We start from the raw sequence: 19,480 nt of genomic DNA on the forward strand, positions 1-19,480 counted from the left end.
GACTAATGCCAATAGCTCCAGTAAAAGTCACTCCTGTTCCAGGTGTGACACTACCCCAATTGAGACAGTATCCTATTAGTGCCCAACAAGAACACGCCATAGGAGAACAGATAAAAGATTATCTAAAAACTGGAGTACTGATAGAAGTAAAGTCACCAGCCAATACACCGTTGTACCCCGTAAAAAAGAAATCTACTGAGGGGTCAGCTGCTAGATACCGGATGGTACATGATTTAAGAGAGATAAATAAAATTTTGGAACCTATTACTCCTGTTGTACCAAATCCACACACGTTGCTATCACAGATCCCAGCAACAGCACGAGTATTTTCTGTCATAGACTTATCAAATGCATTTTTTTCAGTACCATTACACCCAGACTGTTACAAACTGTTTGCATTTACATTTAAGAATAGACAATTAGCATGGACAAGATTACCACAGGGTATGATACATTCACCTACCTTGTACTCAGAAGCTATGAGATCAGTTCTTCAAAATTTCAAACCTACGGATGAGGTTGTAATTCTTCAATATGTTGATGACCTATTATTATGTGCCCCTGCTCAAGAGTCCGCAAACAGCAACACAATAAGATTGTTAATATTTCTAGCAGACATGGGCTGTAAAGTTAACAAGAAAAAAGTACAACTTTGTATGACTACGGTAGTATTTCTAGGACACTGCATTTCACAAGGTATTCGGCACCTCACCGCCGACAGACTAAAAATCATTAGAGATCTTGTTCCTCCCAAGAACTACAAAACATTAAGAGCATTTTTGGGAATAGTATCACACTGCAGACAATGGGTTATACATGCTAGTCAGCTTATGCAACCTCTATATGATTGTTTAAAAATCGAGCCTTTTCAGTTAACTGAATCAGCGCTCATAGCCTTTCAAGACCTCAAGACAGGTCTCATGTCAGCCCCGGCCTTGGGAATCCCAGACTACGCCAAACCATTCCAATTAATGGCTGCGGAAATGTCTAATCATGCTACAGGAGTACTAACACAGAAACATGAAAATAAACAAAGACCTGTCGCATACTATTCTGCTCAATTAGATAATGTTACCAAAGCTGCACCATCATGTGTCAGAGTAGTAGCAGCTGTCTCTCTTTTGGTAGAAAAAGCCTCAGAAATAGTACTAGACCATGCCTTAATAGTACAAACTACACATGATGTACATGGCATACTGAATCAGGTATTGCCAAAACACATTTCAATGATTAGACAAATCCTAGAATCAGCTGCCTCAACCAAACAAGTAGCAGTAATAAAAGTACCTGCACATGTAAGACTCGACACCGAGATAGCTAGGGGTAATGACCGAGCCGACAAGGCTGCTAAGCGAGCTGCAGTAAAACCTCTGACAACTGACCACACTATTAGTGCAGTATCAGAATTTGACTTAATTACACGGCTCAAAGAAGCCCACCAGCAGGTGAGTAGAGAAGAAAAAGAAGAGTGGCAGAAACAGGGGGCAGAAGAAAAAGAAGGACTATGGAGAAAAGGAGATGAGCTTTGTCTCCCCCGAGCGTGGTACCCTGTTGTGGTCAGTGAAGCCCACGGACCTACACATGTGTCTGCAAACGGTATGATACAGAGGGTCAGACAGAAGTGGTTAGCCCCAGGGTTCGGCCAGGTAGCTCGAGCAAAATGTGGTTCTTGTGAAATCTGTTTAGCCCACAATCCAGGACAGACTGTTAAGACCCCCCAGAAGCACCATGTAAGACCACTATATCCATTCCAGAGACTTCAGATCGATTACATCCAGATGCCTAAGCATGGACACTATGAGTATGTACTGGTATGTGTGGACATGTTTTCGGGGTGGCCAGAGGCTTATCCAGTTCATACAGCCACGGCTAAAGTCACTGCAGTAAAAATAGCACATGAACTGGTACCCCGTTATGGTATCCCAGAAGTGATCGAGTCAGATAGAGGTACACATTTTACTGGAGAGATCTTTCAGAATGTAATGAAAATGTTGTGTATAAAAAGTGAACTACACACCCCTTACCACCCACAGAGTTCTGGTAAGGTTGAGAGAATGAATGGAACACTTAAGTTAAAAATACAGAAAGCCATGGCAGAAACACAGAAACCATGGACTGAGTGTCTCCCAATAGCATTGTATTCAGTCAGAAACACCCCCCAGGGAAAGAGCAAACTCACCCCCCATGAAATATTGTTTGGTAGAGTTGCCAATACAGGATTGTATTTCCCACAGACTTTAATGTTAGAAACTGAAAGCTTAACTGCTTATGTACAAAATTTATGTAAGCATGTGTCTAAAATACACTCTTTAGTGTTCTCTTCCAATCCAGATCCTGATTCCATTGAGGGAACGCACAAGCTGCAACCAGGAGACGAAGTTTACGTAAAAAGACATAACAGAAGAACGCTAGAACCCAGATTTGAGGGTCCATATCAGGTGTTATTGACAACTCCAACTGCAGTAAAATTGGAAGGAAAATCAGCATGGGTACATGCAAGCCATTGCAAAAAGAAATAGTGGTGATTGTACTTGTGTTAGCTATAACGATAGATCAGGGAGACCTGTGGGATAAACTAAGTTCCCCAAAACCTGCAGATAATAAATTTATAAAACATCATGAGACATTGGTAAACGGGCTGCTCGATGGCGGACAGAAAATAGCAGACTGTTGGATTTGTACGCATTCTCCAATATCAGCCACGAGCATACCCTTCCTGGCCGTACCCATGACCCCTGAGGAAGTGTTTACATGGACTAATTGCTCAGACAAATTAGCAAATAACCAAACCGTTAATTCTAGATTATGGAACACCACTGTTGCCATCCCAGTTGTGGGGTGGGTGGGATTTCCCTGGTGGCAAGGTAATATGACCGGAAAAATAAACAACTTACAATATTTAGCGTTTAAAGGAGGTGTATGGGTTCCTAGAAATAAGACGGGACTAACAGACTTAGGGTTAATTCCTACAGAAAATATACAACTCAGTTTTAGTAGCACAGTATCTTCTTCTCAACCTTTTAAACCTGATATAGTAGAAAAATACATACACAATAATGGTTGGAAATATTCACAATTATTCCCCGATGGAAACAATGATACATGTTCAAAGATACCAGGTAATATATTATGTAATGAGTCAAGTGCATATGACCCAGGTACACCGACTTGTGAAAATCCAGATGCAGGATACTGTAGTCCATTAGGTCAAAAACCCCCTTGGTGTATACTTCAGAATGTATCTAAATTTTTAGATTTGGTACATAGGTTGGTGCTCCAACACTCTGCAATATGGGATCTGCCTGAAGGAACCTTCTGGATTTGTGGAAATGGAGCATACAAATGGCTCCCAGTAGGAATAAAAGGTGCATGTACTCTAGGACGCTTAACACCGGCCACATTTATAGTTCAGAATCAGCAGGTAGATATGCAAGCAGTACCTAAACACACACTATACAAAAGAGCAGCCGACAACTCGCCTAGACCTTCAGGTAGGCCACATGTGGTCCAAATGGGAATTCCTAATAAAATATTCAGCACTTTCTTTGTGTATCCAATGTTGATGCAGATGTGAGATAAATTAGTTCAGGCCACCGACTATCTAGATGATCAGATATGGGATATTATGGATATACTTAATACTAGTATAGCTGTCCAAAATCAACTTATAATTGTTACTAATCAACATACTGTAGTGTTAGACTACCTAACTGCGGCCCAGGGAGGAATGTGTCAAATTATTGGTCCAACCTGTTGTCATTACATAGATCCAAACAGTACAATGAGTATGAGGTTCAAGCTGGCAGATATACAACGATTACGGGATGAATATGACAGACACAATGACCAAAATAAAGATAGCTGGTGGTCAGACACCTTCTCCTTTCTCAACCCAAAGAACTGGTTTAAGGGTATTGGAGGTTGGGTGGCTGGAATTCTGCAAGGTATATTACAGATTGTGCTAATTATAGTAGTCATATATGTAGTGTTTAAAATAGGATTAAAAATTATTTTAATATGCATAAATAAGCTTTGTAACACGGATTCAAGAATATGAAAGAAAAGAACTCCCGGACCAGGTCTTCTACCAAAAGTCCATAAGGAAGAATCAAAGGGGGGACTGAGAGGATGATAGAAGTTATACTTCACCCAAGACTACGATGTAAGACACAGATGAAGTTATTCTTCCCTTATCTGGACATTTGGACTGACGCCCAGAAATTAGATTGTAACTTGTTTTTAGCTGTCTCAGCAACCTTCTATTGCTATGAATTATCACTTTTCTGTTTATGAAACTTTCTTATCAACATTCCACTGTTATGAATCATCACTTCACTGCTTGTGAAACAAAGGCATTTTACTGCGCATGTCTGACAAAAAAAATGATTATTAGTATAAATAAAGGGACAGCACTTATAGAGGCAGATGCGCTCAGGGGCTTCCCAGTACTTGATTATACACTACGTGTCTGTGTATTTCTTGTTACGGGGATACCCCGACTCCAACAAGGACCCTCCATGGCTGAATGATCCTAACACCAGAGTGCCCTTTCATAATAATACACCCAGCGTTTCCCCAGTAACAATGGCGCTAGAGTGTCCTCTCCAGTAATAATGTTCCCTTAATATATCCTTCAGTAATATTGACCCTTGACTACCCCCTCCAGTAATAATGTACCAAAAGTGCCCCTTTCAGTAATAATGTCCTCAGTGTGCTAACTTTAGCAATATTAAGAATGCCCTTTACAAGAATAATGCCCTCACTACCCCACTAGTAATGTTGTTCCCAGAATGCATCCTCCAAGAATAATGTTACCAGAGTGCTCCCTCCAGTAATATTGTCTCCAGAGTACCTCCTCCAGAAATAATGCCTCCAGAGTGGCCAACCCAATAATAATGCCCCCAAACATTCACTTCCAGCAATAATGCCTACAGAGTCCTCCCACCAGGATTAATGCTGCAAGAGTGCCCTCTCCAGTAATAATGCCCTCAGAGTGCCCTCTTCAGTGCCTCCTTACTACCTCCTTCAGTAATAATATGTGTTACGGATCCGGGTGGTGGAACCTCTGTGCTGCGGTGCAAGGAGGGACCAGAGGGGTGTAACTAGGTATCAACTCGGACTGACCAAGGTCACACGGCGGCTCAATCGACTCCGTGAACCAGGGAAGGACCGAGCAGACGGACCAGGTGCTACTCTGGGCCAGTCCTTGTATGAGAGCAGGTGACTCCCACGGGTCAGAAGGCAGGGACTGACCTGTACAGCAGATGAGCGCGGCAGGCAGGCTGACGGGTGATCCGGGTAGACGGACTGGCAGACACCATGGGTAACTGGCAGTAGCCTCCAGGTAGGCTGGCTGGTAGGCACGGCAGGTAACTGGTACGTTCTCCGTGTAGGCAGGCAAGCCTAGCCCATAGACAGACTGGCGGGTTTGGATCGTAGGCAGACCGTCGGGCTGGAGAGTGTACTTGGCTGGTGGAGACAGGTAGTCAGGCTGGCGGACTGGACTGGTAGTCAGGCTGGCGGACTGGACTGGTAGTCAGGCTGGCGGACTGGACTGGTAGTCAGGCTGGCGGACTGGACTGGTAGTCAGGCTGGCGGAGTGGGCTGGTAGTTAGGCTGGCGGACTGGACTGATAGTCAGGCTGGCGGACTGGACTGGTAGTCAGGCTGGCGGACTGGACTGGTAGTCAGGCTGGCGGACTGGACTGGTAGTCAGGCTGGCGGACTGGACTGATAGTCAGGCTGACGGACTGGACTGATAGTAAGGCTGGCTGACTGGACTGGTAGTCAGGCTGGCGGACTGGACTGGTAGTCAGACTAGCAGCGGGACATGAGGGCTGAAGCAGAGTTAGAACACAGAGCTACAACCTTGCACAGGCACCTCCATTTTGGAGAAGGAGCCTTTTATATGAGAAGTCCTCCGGCCATTGGCCGGGGACTCCTTAGGACGGTGCGCGGCCCCTTTAAGAGGGAGGGAGCACGCGCGCGCCCTAAGCACAGTGCCCGGGAGGCTGCGCGCGCCGGCAGCAGCAGCAGGAGAGCCAGAAGACGCCGGGCCAGGAGAGCGGCGGTAAGGGGGACGGCGTCTCTGCCTGTCAGGGGGCAGAGACGCTGATGCTACAATATGCCTTGACTAAGACTATCCCCTCCAGTAATAATATTCCCAAATTTCCCCCTTTAGAATAATAACCCCAATGTTGTGCCCCTAGAGTGCTCTTTCCAGTAATAATGCCCACTTACTTCCCTCTTCAGTGCATTGGGCTGCTGACAGTTGGTAGACTGTAGGCCTATAACAGCATGCGCTCTACCACAGGATCGAACTGTATCAGCATTAAAAGTATCAATCGCCGGCGATCTGGGTACCAATGCTGGAGCACCAGATCTTTAGTGCATATGCCAGACATACTGTGATATACAACTGTAGCGCTGAAGATAATGAGTGCAGTAGTAAATCTGAAAATTATACAAGGATTCAATTTATATGGGAAGAGATTCTGTGTGATTGATCAATGATATGGTGTAGCTCCCATCATTCTTTATGTACTAGAATGCTGCAATTCATGCAGTTCAATATTTTCAACAAAAAAAAAAATAGACATCTGTGTCAGTCATAGAAATTGTCCTGCTTGTTACAAGAGACTCTTCTAAGTTTTTTGCTTTTCTTTCGCAATCATTTTTGGGAAGGGGAAGGTGCTAAATATTTTTGAAAAAAACCAAATTCCTCAAAATCCAAGCATTCAGACATTTAACTACAACTGTTTACTGGACAAAGTGTGCGTGTCACAAACATATTTTTTGCACACGGGTTTTACTAGTCAAAATTTACATACACACATGCCATACCAATACAGCATCCTGTTGCAGTTGCTGCCTTTTCGGTCATATATCTATCTAGCATTTCTAGTTACATCAGAAAAGGTGTTGTAAATTTTGTTAAATATTTGACTAAAAAAAATTACTAAAAAAAATATACATTTAACTCTTTGTATACCTGTTTTACTAGTCCAATTTGACTGTGCGCACAACAACAATATTGCCAGCTACTGCAGCATTTTTGCTTTTTGGGAGTGTACCTTATTACCAATGAAGCATTTTTGCAGTGAGATCAGAACTAACACAGTAGAGCAGAATAAACAAAATAAAAGCTGTAGCAACCCCGTCCATAAAAGAGTTATGTGTCATGTGCCTCATTGGGTCTTAATACAGGAGGGAGGCAACCTGTTATTTAAGGGGTTGGGTCGTGGTCTCGGCAGTCTGTAGTAAAGCTCTCTTGTCCCTAAGAAGGTTGCTGATGGCGGAGCAGGTGACTAACCTGTCCATCAGCCTCCTTCAACATAAAGCTGAAGGCATGGGAAAGCTGATTTTCTATTCCAGAAGAAACTGATGGACACACTGGTCATTGCACTGTGCAATTTGTGAGGAAAGGAGGGCTAAGAAGTGCAGGAGAAGAACCAGTAATACTTATATATTAGTAAGTGCCATAAAATTGTGTGAAAACACCTATTGTGCATGGTGGATGCTTTGTTATTCACTGCATACAAAGGTATTACCTGTCATTGTAATCTTGCTTCTGATAACATGGAGCCATGCTGTAAACTCTTAAGGCCTCGTCACACTTAGCGACGCTGCAACGATCCTGACAACGATACGACCTGTCAGGGATCGTTGCTGCGTCGCTATGTGGTCGCTGGTGAGCTGTCAAATAGGCAGGCCCACCAACGATCAGGGGAGCAGCGACATCGTGGAAAGAATCTTTCCACGATGTCCTGCTCCTGGTTACCAGCCTGCTGAAGCAGGAGCAGGCTGTTAACCATGATAAACATCGGGTTACTAGGGGCACACACGCTCCTAGTAACCCGTTGTTTATCATGGTTACCACTCTGCTACGGTGAGCGGGAGGTTACCGCTCACTTTAGCAGGCTCGTAACCATGATAAACATCGGGTTACTAGGGGCACACGCGCACCTAGTAACCTGTTGTTTATCATGGTTACCACTCTGCTACGGTGAGCGGGAGGTTACCGCTCACTTTAGCAGGTTCGTAACCATGATAAACAGCGGGTTACTAAGTGCGCGTGTGCCCCTAGTAACCCGATGTTTATCATGGTTACCAGCCTGATCGCTGCTCCCGCTGGTCACACACAGCAATGTGTGCTGACCAGCGGGAGGGCAACGACCAAAAAATGGTCCAGGACACTTTGCAGCGATCAGCGACCTCACAGCAGGGGCCTGATCGCTGCAAAGTGTCACACATAGCGACATCGCTGGTGAGGTCGCTGTTGCGTCACCAAAACCGTGACACAGCAGCGAACTCGCTAGCGATCTCGCTATGTGAGACGGGGGCTTTACTGAAAGGAAGTTTAAATATGCCAGGGGGAAAATTGAAAGATTACTATTTTTATTTTATTTTTTAAATAAAAAATCATAATGTGAATAAAAATATTGCCATTTTTTAAAAAAATAATTACTTGTAACACAAAACCTTGATTTAAACAATAGATCATTTTCTGATGATAGTTCAATGGGGAGGAAATACTGGGAGTTGTTCCCAGCCATCATCAGATTGTGGACAATACAGGAACCACAATACTGATTAAACATTGTCAGTATCACAAAAACATATAAATACCTAGGGACTTTATAGGTGAAGTTTTTAATAATTGGACTCATTCTCATCCCTTTTGTCTTCATTTGGATCACACACCATGTTGATTTTTGATACCCACAGCTCTTCTTTGCAGACGCAGACTTTTATTCTCTAGCCTTCTACAGCACTTGCCTACACATCTCCCTAAAAAATAAGTGTCATTATAATATCCCCTGGAAAAAAAAAAAAAAAAAAATCTGCGCATACTGTGTTCCCGAAAAACAACTTGCTCTTCATTGTGCTTTGTGCATAAAATATGACCCCCCCACAATACCCCTGTTACTCCACATTGCCCTCATACTTTTCGCTCCTATTAAATATTTCTTCCACACTGTCTACCTTTATGAACTAAAACTGCCACTCTGTCCTCCCTTATGAGCTATAATTGCCACACCATCCTCCCTGAAGAACTATAAATGCTACACTATCAGCCTTTATTGTTTATATCTGCCATACTGCTCCACTTATGAATTATAACCTCCACACTGTCCCTTTTATGAATTATGGCCTCCACACCAATCATTCCCACTTCACACTTTCCTCTCTCTACTGTTTCTCCTCACTCTGCACCTATCTTCATAGTGCGTCTCCGTGATACTCCCTTCCATTTTTAGTGCTCCATAACACTGTCCCCTCTTCACATTGTGCCCTAACACGATCCCACACACTTCCCTCTTTCTATACTGTACCACCCTACACTTCCCTCTCTATGATGTGCCCTCAGACTGCCCCCAACCATACTGCTCCCTTTTAGCAACGTGACTTCACACTATCCCTTCCATATGTCCCCTCCGTACAAGATGCCCTCACTCTGTTCCTTCCACACTGCCCCTCTCCATAATGTGCCCTTATTCTGCCTCATCTATATATTGTACCCTCACACTGCCCCCCCACACACACACTCCCTCCTCTATAACGTGCCCTCACACTAACGTCTTTAGCTCTACTATGGTGGGCTTACCCTTCCCACAGAACAACAGTGATGTCAGCAGCCTAATCAGGTGATTTCATCACGCATGTTGCGTTTACATCAGCAATGGTGCTGCTCAGATCTTCAATAGTATTTGCATCTAAGAGACACAAAGAAAGTTGAATGTAAAAAGTAAGGAACACCCTGGGGTTTGTATATTAGACTTGTTGGAGGATGAAATGGAAAATGTCCCAATTCAAATAAATATTTCAGGAATTTTATTTCAGGCCAGAAAAAAGTATTACCTCTCATTGCATTCAGGATTCTCTTCCCTCAATGTTAGACTTCCAAAATGGAATGAATACAATAATTAGAGTTGAAAAGGGAATCTAGAAGTAAAGGAAAAATATGCACAAGTATGAGTACGAATAAGAGCCATAGGGACTTTGGGACTACCATCTGTTTTGTTAAAGAATCACTCCCATTTAGTTTTTTATCCCTTAATTGTGTATATACAGTATGTGCATGTGGTGTAGTGTGAGTGTATTAATATATTCACCTACCCCTGCTCTCTCTAGTGTCCAGAACTGTTCTTCTCCTCTTCTGAGTGTCATCACCTCTCTGCAGACTGTCCAGGACATGCTATACTCTGCATGACCCAGAAGTGACTTTTACAATGTAAACCTATGGAGCATCACAACAAGGCTCAATAGACTTAAATTGTAAAAGAAATTTCCAGCTCATGCATAGAGCATTGAGTGAGCCGGCTAGTCGCAATTGTGGTGACGTCACTCAGACGTACAGAAGAACAGCGCCAATCACAGGAGAGAACAGAAGTAGGTGATTATATTTACACACTCAAACTACATTACATGCATATATATGTACATATAAGTAGATAGATATGTATATATATCTATATAGTTGAAACCAGAAGTTTACATACACTATATAAAAAGACACATATGCATGTTTTTTTCAAATATCTGACATGAAATCAGAATAAACCTTTCCCGTTTTTGGTCAATTAGGATTACCATAATTTTAAATATTTACCAAATGCCAGAATAATGAGAGAGAGAGAGAATGTTTTAAGGCATTTTTATTACTTACTGAAAAGTCAAAAGTTTACATACGTTTCATTAGTATTTGGTACCATTGCCCTTAAACTGAATGACTTGGGACTAACGTTTGAGATATCCTTCCACAAGCTTCTTACAATAGTTTGTTGGAATTTGGGCCCATTCCTCCTTACAAAACTGGTGTAAGTGATCCAGGTTTGTAGGTCGCCTTGCCCACACCTGCCTTTTCAGCTTTGCTCATAATTTTTGAACAGAATTGAGATCAGGGCTTTGTGATGGCCACTCCAAAACATTGACTTTGTTATCCTTAAGCCACTTTGTTACCATATTGGCAGTATGCTTTGGGTCATTGTCCATTTGTAAGACCCATTTAAGCCCAAGCTTTAATTTCCTGGCTGATGTCTTGAGATGTTGCTTCAGTATTGCCACATAATCTTTTTTTTGTCATGATGCCATCTATTTTGTGAAGTGCACCAGTCCCTCTTGAACCAAAACAATCCCACAACATGATGTTGCCACCCCCGTGTTTCACAGTTAGGATGTTCTTAGACTTCCAAGCTTCTCCCTTTTTCCTCCAAACTTAAGGATGGTTATTATGCCCAAAAAGTTCAATTTTAGTTCCATTAGACAACAGGACATGTCTCCAAAAATTAAGGTCTATGCTTCTGTGTGTATTTGCAAACAATAATCTGGCTTTTTTATGTTTCTTTTGGAGTAATGGCTTCTTCCTGGCAGAGTGGCCTTCCAGCCCATGTTGATACAGTACTCATTTCATTGTGGTTATTGACACAATCTTACCAGCTTCTGCCATCATCTTCACAAGGTCTTTTGCTTTTGTCCTTGGGTTGATATGCACATGTTGGACCAAAGTATGTTCATCTCTGGGACACAGAACCTGTGTCCTTCCTGAGCGGTATGATGGCTGGACATTCCCATCTTGTTTGTACTTGGGTATAATTGTTTGTACATATGAACGAGGCACCTTCAGGTATCTTGAAATTGTACCCAAGGATGAGCCAGACTTGTGCAAGTCCACAATTCTCTTCCTGATATCTTGGCTGATTTCTTTAGACTTTCCCATGATGCTATACAAAGAAGCAGTGTGTTTCAGGTGTGGATTAAAATACATTCACAGGTGTGTCTAATTAACTCAGATGTTGCAGAAGCTGCCAAACACATGACATCATCATATGGGCAGTCCAGAATTGTTTAAAGGCATAGTAATCTTAGTGTATGTAAACTTTTGTCTTTGCAGTAAGTAATAAAAATGCCTTAAAACATTCTCTCTCTCATTATTCTGGCATTTGGCAAATACTAAAAATTATGGTAATCCTAATTGACCTAAAATAGTAAAGGTTTATTCTGATTTCATGTCAGATATTGCGAAAAACATGCATGTGTGTCTTTTTAGATATACACGTGGTCAAAATTGTTGGTACCCCTCATTTAATGAAAGAAAAACCCACAATGGTCACAGAAATAACCTGTATCTGACAAAAGTGATAATAAATTAAAAATCTTTGAAATTGAACAAATGAAGTCAGACATTGCTTTTTAAACCTGCTTCCGCAGAATTTTTAAAAAAATTAAACTCATGAAATAGGCCTGGACAGAAATGATGGTACCTGTAACTTAATATTTTGTTGAATAACCTTTTGAGGCAATCACTGCAATCAAACGATTCCTGCAACTGTCAATGGGACTTCTGCACCTCTCGACAGGTATTTTGGCCCACTCCTCATAAGGAAACTGCTCCAGTTGTCTCATGTTTGAAGGTTGCCTTTTTCAGACGGCATGTTTTAGCTCTTTCCAAAGATGCTCAATAGGATTTAGGTTAGGGCTCATAGAAGACGACTTCAGAATAGGCCAATGTTTTCCTCTTAGCCATTCTTGGGTGTTTTTAGCTGTGTGTTTTGGGTCATTATCTTGTTGCAAGACCCATGACCTGAGACTGAGACCAAGCTTTCTGACACTGGGAAGCAAATTTCTCTCTAGAATCCCTTGATAGTCTTGATATCTCATTGTATCCTGCACAGATTCAAGACACCCTGTGCCAGATGCAGCAAATCAGCCCTAGAACATGACAGAGCCTCCACCATGTTTCACAGTAGAGACAGTGTTCTTTTCTTAACATGCTTCATTTTTCCGTCTATGCCTTGCCAAAAACTTCCATTTTTGTCTCATCTGTCCATAGGACATTCTCCCAGAAGCTTTGTGGCTTGTCAACATGTAGTTTGGCAAATTCCAGTCTGGCTATTTTATGAGTTTTTTTCAACAATGGTGTTCTCCTTGGTCGTCTCCCATGAAGTCCACTTTGGATCAAACAACGATGGATGGTGCAATCCCACACTGATGTTCCTTGAGCTTAAAGTTCACCTTTAATCTCTTTAGAAGTTTTCCTGGGCTCTTTTGTTACCATTAGTATTATCCATCTCTTTGATTTGTCATCAATTTTCCTCCTGCGGCCACGTCCAGGGAGGTTGGCTGCAGTCCCTTGGATGTTAAATTTCTGAATAATAGGTGCAACTGTAGTCACAGGAACATCAAGCTGCTTGGAGATGGTTTTATAACCTTTACCTTTAACATGCTTGCCTATAATTTTCTTTCTAATCTCCTGAGACAACTCTTTCTTTGGCTTTCTGTGGTCCATGTTGAGTATGGTACACACCATGTCACCAAACAGCACAGTGAGTATCTGTAGCGGTATATACAGGCCCACTGACTGATTACAAGATTGTAGACACCTGTGATGCTAATTAGTGGACACAACTTGATTTAACATGTTCCTTTTGTCACATTATTTTCAGGGGTACCATCATTTCTGTCCAGGCCTATTTCATGAGTTTAATTGATTTAAAAATTCTGTGGAAGCAGGGTTGAAAAGCAATGTCTGACTTTCATTTGTTCATTTTCAAAGATTTTTAATTTATTATTACTTTTGTCAGATTCAAGTTATTTCTGTGACCATTGTAGGTTTTTCCTGAGGGGTACCAACAATTTTGACCACGTGTGTAGTGTATGTAAACTTCTGGTTTCAACTGTGTGTGTGTGTGTGTGTATGTGTGTATATATATACAGTACAGACCAAAAGTTTGGACACACCTTCTCATTTAAAGATTTTTCTGCATTTTCATGACTATGAAGATTGTACATTCACACTGAAGGCATCAAAACTATGAATTAACACATGTGGAATTATATACTTAACAAAAAAGTGTGAAACAAATGAAAATATGTCTGATGTTCTAGGTTCTTCAAAGTAGCCACCTTTTGCTTTGATGACTGCTTTGCACACTCTTGGCATTCTCTTGATGAGCTTCAAGAGGTAGTCACGGGAAATGGTCTTCCAACAATCTTGAAGGAGTTCCCAGAGATGCTTAGCACTTGTTGGCCCTTTTACCTTCACTCTGCGGTCCAGCTCACCCCAAACAATCTCGATTGGGTTCAGGTCTGGTGACTGTGGAGGCCAGGTCATCTGGCATAGCACCCCATCACTCTCCTTCTTGGTCAAATAGCCCTTACACAGCCTGGAGGTGTGTTTGGGGTCATTGTCCTGTTGAAAAATAAATGATTGTCCAACTAAACGCAAACCGGATGGAATAGCATGCCGCTGCAAGATGCTGTGGTAGTCATGCTGGTTCAGTATGCCTATAATTTTGAATAAATCCCCAACAGTGTCACCAGCAAAGCACCCCCACACCATCACACCTCCTCCTCCATGCTTCACGGTGGGAACCAGGCATGTAGAGTGCATCCGTTCACCTTTTCTGCGTCGCAGAAAGACACGGTGGTTGGAACCAAAGATCTCAAATTTGGACTCATCAGACCAAAGCACAGATTTCCACTGGTCTAATGTCCGTTCCTTGTGTTCTTTAGCCCAAACAAGTTTCTTCTGCTTGTTGCCTGTCCTTAGCAGTGGTTTCCTAGCAGCTATTTTACCATGAAGGTCTGCTGCACAAAGTCTCCTCTTAACAGTTGTTGTAGAGATGTGTCTGCTGCTAGAACTCTGTGTTTCATTGACCTGGTCTCTAATCTGACCTGCGATTTCTGAGGCTAGTGACGTGGATAAACTTATCCTCAGAAGCAGAGGTGACTCTTGGTCTTCCTTTCCTGGGGCGGTCCTCATGTGAGCCAGTTTCTTTGTAGCACTTGATGGTTTTTGCAACTGCACTTGGGGACACATTCAAAGTTTGCCCAATTTTTCGGACTGACTGACCTTCATGATGGCCACTCGTTTTTCTTTACTTAGCTGCTTTTTTATTGCCATAATACAAATTCTAACAGTCCAGTCAGTAGGACTATCAGCTGTGTATCCACCTGACTTCTGCACAACACAACTGATGGTCCCAACCCCATTTATAAGGCAAGAAATCCCACTTATTAAACCTGACAGGGCACACATGTGAAGTGAAAACCATTTCCGGTGACTACCTCTTGAAGCTCATCCAGAGAATGCCAAGAGTGTGCAAAGCAGTCATCAAAGCAAAAGGTGGCTACTTTGAAGAACCTAGAATATAAGCCATATTTTCAGTTGTTTCACAATTTTTTGTTAAGTATATAATTCCACATGTGGTAATTCATAGTTTTGATGCCTTCAGTGTGAATGTACAATTTTCAAAGTCATGGAAATACAGAAAAATCTTTAAATGAGAAGGTGTGTCCAAACTTTTGGTCTGTACTGTATATATATATATATATATATATATATATATATATATATATATATATACAGTGAAGGAAATAATTATTTGATCCCTTGCTGTTTTTGTAAGTTTGCCCACTGACAAAGACATGAACAGTCATGTTCAAGGGTAGGTTAATTTTAACATTGAAAGATAGAATATCTCCCCCCAAAAAATCAAGAAAATCACATTGTATAAATTAGATAAATTTTTTTGCATTTTGCAGTGAGAAATAAGTATTTGATCCGCTACAAACCATTATGAGTTCTGGCTCCTACAGACCAGTTAGACGTTCCTAATCAACTCGTTACCTGCATTAAAGACAGCTGTCTTACATAGTCACCTGTATTAAAGACTCCTGTCCACAGACTCAATTAATCAGTAAGACTCAACCTCTACAACATGGGCAAGGCCAAAGAGCTTTTTAAGGATGTCAGGGACAAGATCATAGACCTGCACAAAGCTGGAATGGGCTATAAAACCATAAGTGAGAAGCTGGGTGAGAAGTAGACAACTGTTGGTGCAATAGTAAGAAAATGGAAGAAATACAAAATGACTGTCAATCGACATCGATCTGGAGCACCATGCAAAATCTCAACTCGTGGGGTATCCTTGATCATGAGGAAGGTAAGAGATCAGCCTAAAACTACATGGGGGGAACTTGTTAATGATCTCAAGGCAGCTGGAACCACAGTCACCAAGAAAACCATTGGTAACTCATTACGCCTTAAAGGTTTAAAATTCTGCAGTGCCCGCAAGGTCGCCCTGCTCAAGAAAGCACATGTGCAGACCCATCTGAGGTTTACAAATGAACACCTGGATGATTCTGTAAGTTATTGGGAGAAGATGCTGTGGTCAGATGAGACAAAAACTAAGCTCTTTGGCATTAACTCAACTTGCCGTGTTTGGAGGAAGAGAAATGCTGCCTATGACCCAAAGAACACCGTCCCCACTGTCTAGCTTGGAGGTGGAAACATTATGTTTTGGGGGTGTTTCTCTGCTAAGGGCACAGGATTACTTCACCGCATCAATGGTAGAATGGATGGAGCCATGTACCGTAAAATTTTGAGTGACAACCTCCTTCCCTCCGCCAGGACATTAAAAATGGGTCGTGGCTGGGTCTTTCAGAAAGACAATGACCCAAAACATACAACCAAGGCAACAAAGGAGTGGCTCAAAAAGAAGCACATTAAGGTCATGGAGTGGCCTAGCCAGTCTCCAGACCTTAATCCCATAGAAAACTTATGGAGGGAGTTGAAGCTCTAAGTTGTCAAGCGCCAGCCTCAAAATCTTAATGATTTAGGCTGCGTGCCCACTATGCGTTTTTCAAGCATTTTTGCCTCAGAATTTCCGCAGCGAAATTGCTTAAAAACCGCTTGGCAATACGTGCCCCATGGTCCCCAATGATAATCTGCATGTGCTGTGCACATGCTGCGGAAATTTCCGCTGCGGATTACCATTGGGGAAAAATCCACAGCATGTCCATTATTTTTGCGGAAACGCAGCGTAATTGCCGCCATTGACTTGCATTGAATCGCATACTATTTGCATGACTACATGTACACATGCGGATATTAAGCGATTCAATGTGCAGATGGTACCCGGGTCTGGAGAAGAGGAGACTCTCTTCCAGACCCGGGTACCATAGTACCTGTAAAGAAAAATAATTTTAAATAAAAAAAAAACATTATACTCACCTTCTGATGGCCCGCAGTCTTCTCTCCGGTGCGTCCTGGCTCCCTGATAACTGGCGTCCTGGCTCTGACGTCGGCGGTCTCATGACCTGTCACATGACTAAATGATGTCATGGAAGGTCCTTTTACACCACCGCGAGCGGCCCAAGACACCGGACGCACCGAAGAAGGAGACCGGTGGCCATCGGAAGGTGAATATAATGTTTTTTTATTTTTTACCATTTATTTTTTACCATTAACTTGGTCACACTATATAAATCCATGCCGGTTGCATGGATTTATATAGTGTGACCAAGTTGTCAAGCACTTTTCCAAGTGATGCTAAAATCGCTTGGAAAAGCGCTTGATAACCTGCAGGTGAAAATGCAAGTGAACAACGCTTGACAGACGCTTCTACCTGGCAGAAAAAACGCATGTAAAATCTGCATGTACAAGCCGCATGCGTTTTTCCTGCCAGGGAAATGCAGAAAAAATCAGCAGCATTTCTGCATCGGGGGCACTTAGCGTTAGAGATGTTCTGCAAAGAGGAGTAGACCAAAATTTCTCCTGACATGTGCGCAACCCTCATCATAAATTACAAAAAACATCTGACTGCTGTGCTTGCCAACAAGGGTTTTGCCACCAAGTATTAAGTGTTCTTTGCCAGAGGAATCAAATAGTTATTCTCACTGCAAAATTCAAATAAATTTATCTAATTTATACAATGTGATTTTCTTGATTTTTTTGGGATAGTCTATCTCTCAATGTTAAAATTAACCTACCCTTAAAATTATAGACTGTTCATGTCTTTGTCAGTGGGAAAACTTACAAAAACAGCAAGGGATCAAATAACTACTTCACTGTATATATACACATATTTTATCAATAAAAAACTAAATGGGAGTGCTTCTTTAATAAGGGAAAGAGTGGTGTATTTAATAAAATAACTACGCATTTAATACAGTTTATTGAATCTTATTTGAAATACAGAAGCTCTAAATTACGTATTTAGTCTTAAACTATATATATTATAAGTAATTTGTGTTCAAGAATTGGCGAGAAATTTATGAAATACTACTAAATGGTTTGATGGACCTTTATATTGTTATCCAGGAAATTCTTGGAATAGAGTCTATAACATTCTGCTCTAAAAATAATTGAACTGGTTGAGGGGTGAACTTAGGGAGGGTGAGGTATAAATCTTACTATTTGTTTTCTTTCTGTACACTTATGTGTGATTTGTCTAATGGGTTGCGTAAGGAAAGTTGGACAGTGTTCAAGTAATTAATAAAAAAAACATCTGATTTAAAAAAGAAAGTACGGAACAATCTATTGGTTCAATAAGCGGTTCAGAGAACTGTTGAAAATTGTCTGAATCCCACTCCTGGGTAAAAAAAATTCCCCCATTAGACACACTAAAGAATGTATCCTGAAATATCCATCTCGTCTCATGACAGAAGCAGCGTTGGTAGAACAAATGATCGGAGTGTTAATCAGTTGCACATAATGAAGATTTGCCAGTTTACATAGACACACTGAGAAGAGGATGCTCTGTATAGAGTGGAAGACAGGTGAAGCATATAGGGCCAAATCTCTTGGAGATAGCTACAGAGGTTAAGGCCTGCCTTTGCTGTATTACTGATTGCATAGTTTTCTGATTAGCTCTTTATTATTAGTTTATGATTTGATTTTTATTTAACATCACACAATACAGCAATCCCAGCAAAGGGTATAGTACACCCAGTTGTCACATTTATATGTCAACCACCATATCCGTGCACTAGGCATGGCCCCCACCTGTGACAAGGAAATGTCCCTTGCCCATTGCACTAGTTGCTGTGCACCGCACATTAATCTAAGTTCCTTGTCCGTGTATATCATGCATGTCTATGATATTGTGTGATTTATATTAGGAGTATGATCAGCTCTGTTTTTTTAATTGTTGCAGCTATTTAAAGGCTCTTTATCCCACAAAGAACATTTTAATCAATAGATTTTTGAATGATAATAATAAGCTCATAATCGGATGTGTTTTAAATAAAATGTTCCTGTGCTGAGATAATCTTATACATGTGCCCCTGCTGTGTACTGTGTAATGGCTGTGTCTGACTGTGTACAGAACACGGTCTGATCATACCACACCACATCTCCTGGGCAGGGAGGAAGAAAAAGAATATATAGATATTATAGTACGGGATCACAGCTGATTCTTTCTGTGAGGTAAAACATTTCCCTGCCTGTTTTTAAATAATGTTTTACTTCAAAGAAAGAAACAGTTGCGATCCCATGCTATAATGTCTGTATACTTTCTTTTGTGTCCTTCCCTGCCCAGGAGCACTGTTATGATCAGACTATGTCCCTGCACGATCAGACACAGCCATTACACAGTACAGCGCAGGGGCGAATTTATAACATTATCTCGGCACAGGAGCATTTTTTGTGGATCTTATTATTATTCAAAGATCTATCGAACAATATTTTAAGTTTT

At 41.6% G+C, this 19,480-nt stretch overlaps 1 long non-coding RNA gene across 1 annotated transcript in view; it reads right to left on the reverse strand.

Annotated features, from left to right (window-relative positions):
- LOC141164993 (uncharacterized) overlaps positions 1-19,480 on the reverse strand; it is an 81,844-nt gene that overhangs the window by 53,750 nt on the left and 8,614 nt on the right. The window contains exons 2-4 of the long non-coding RNA XR_012251019.1: positions 9,861-9,944; positions 9,607-9,715; positions 8,628-8,789 (exon numbers count right to left, since the gene is read on the reverse strand). This is a non-coding gene — a long non-coding RNA (uncharacterized lncRNA). The remainder of the gene's footprint in view (positions 1-8,627; positions 8,790-9,606; positions 9,716-9,860; positions 9,945-19,480) is intronic.

The sequence above is a fragment of the Phyllobates terribilis genome, unplaced genomic scaffold (genome assembly GCF_046119375.1).
Source record: "Phyllobates terribilis strain yellow unplaced genomic scaffold, ASM4611937v1 Scaffold_11__3_contigs__length_659146591, whole genome shotgun sequence".
In the NCBI taxonomy this organism is placed as follows: domain Eukaryota; kingdom Metazoa; phylum Chordata; class Amphibia; order Anura; family Dendrobatidae; genus Phyllobates; species Phyllobates terribilis.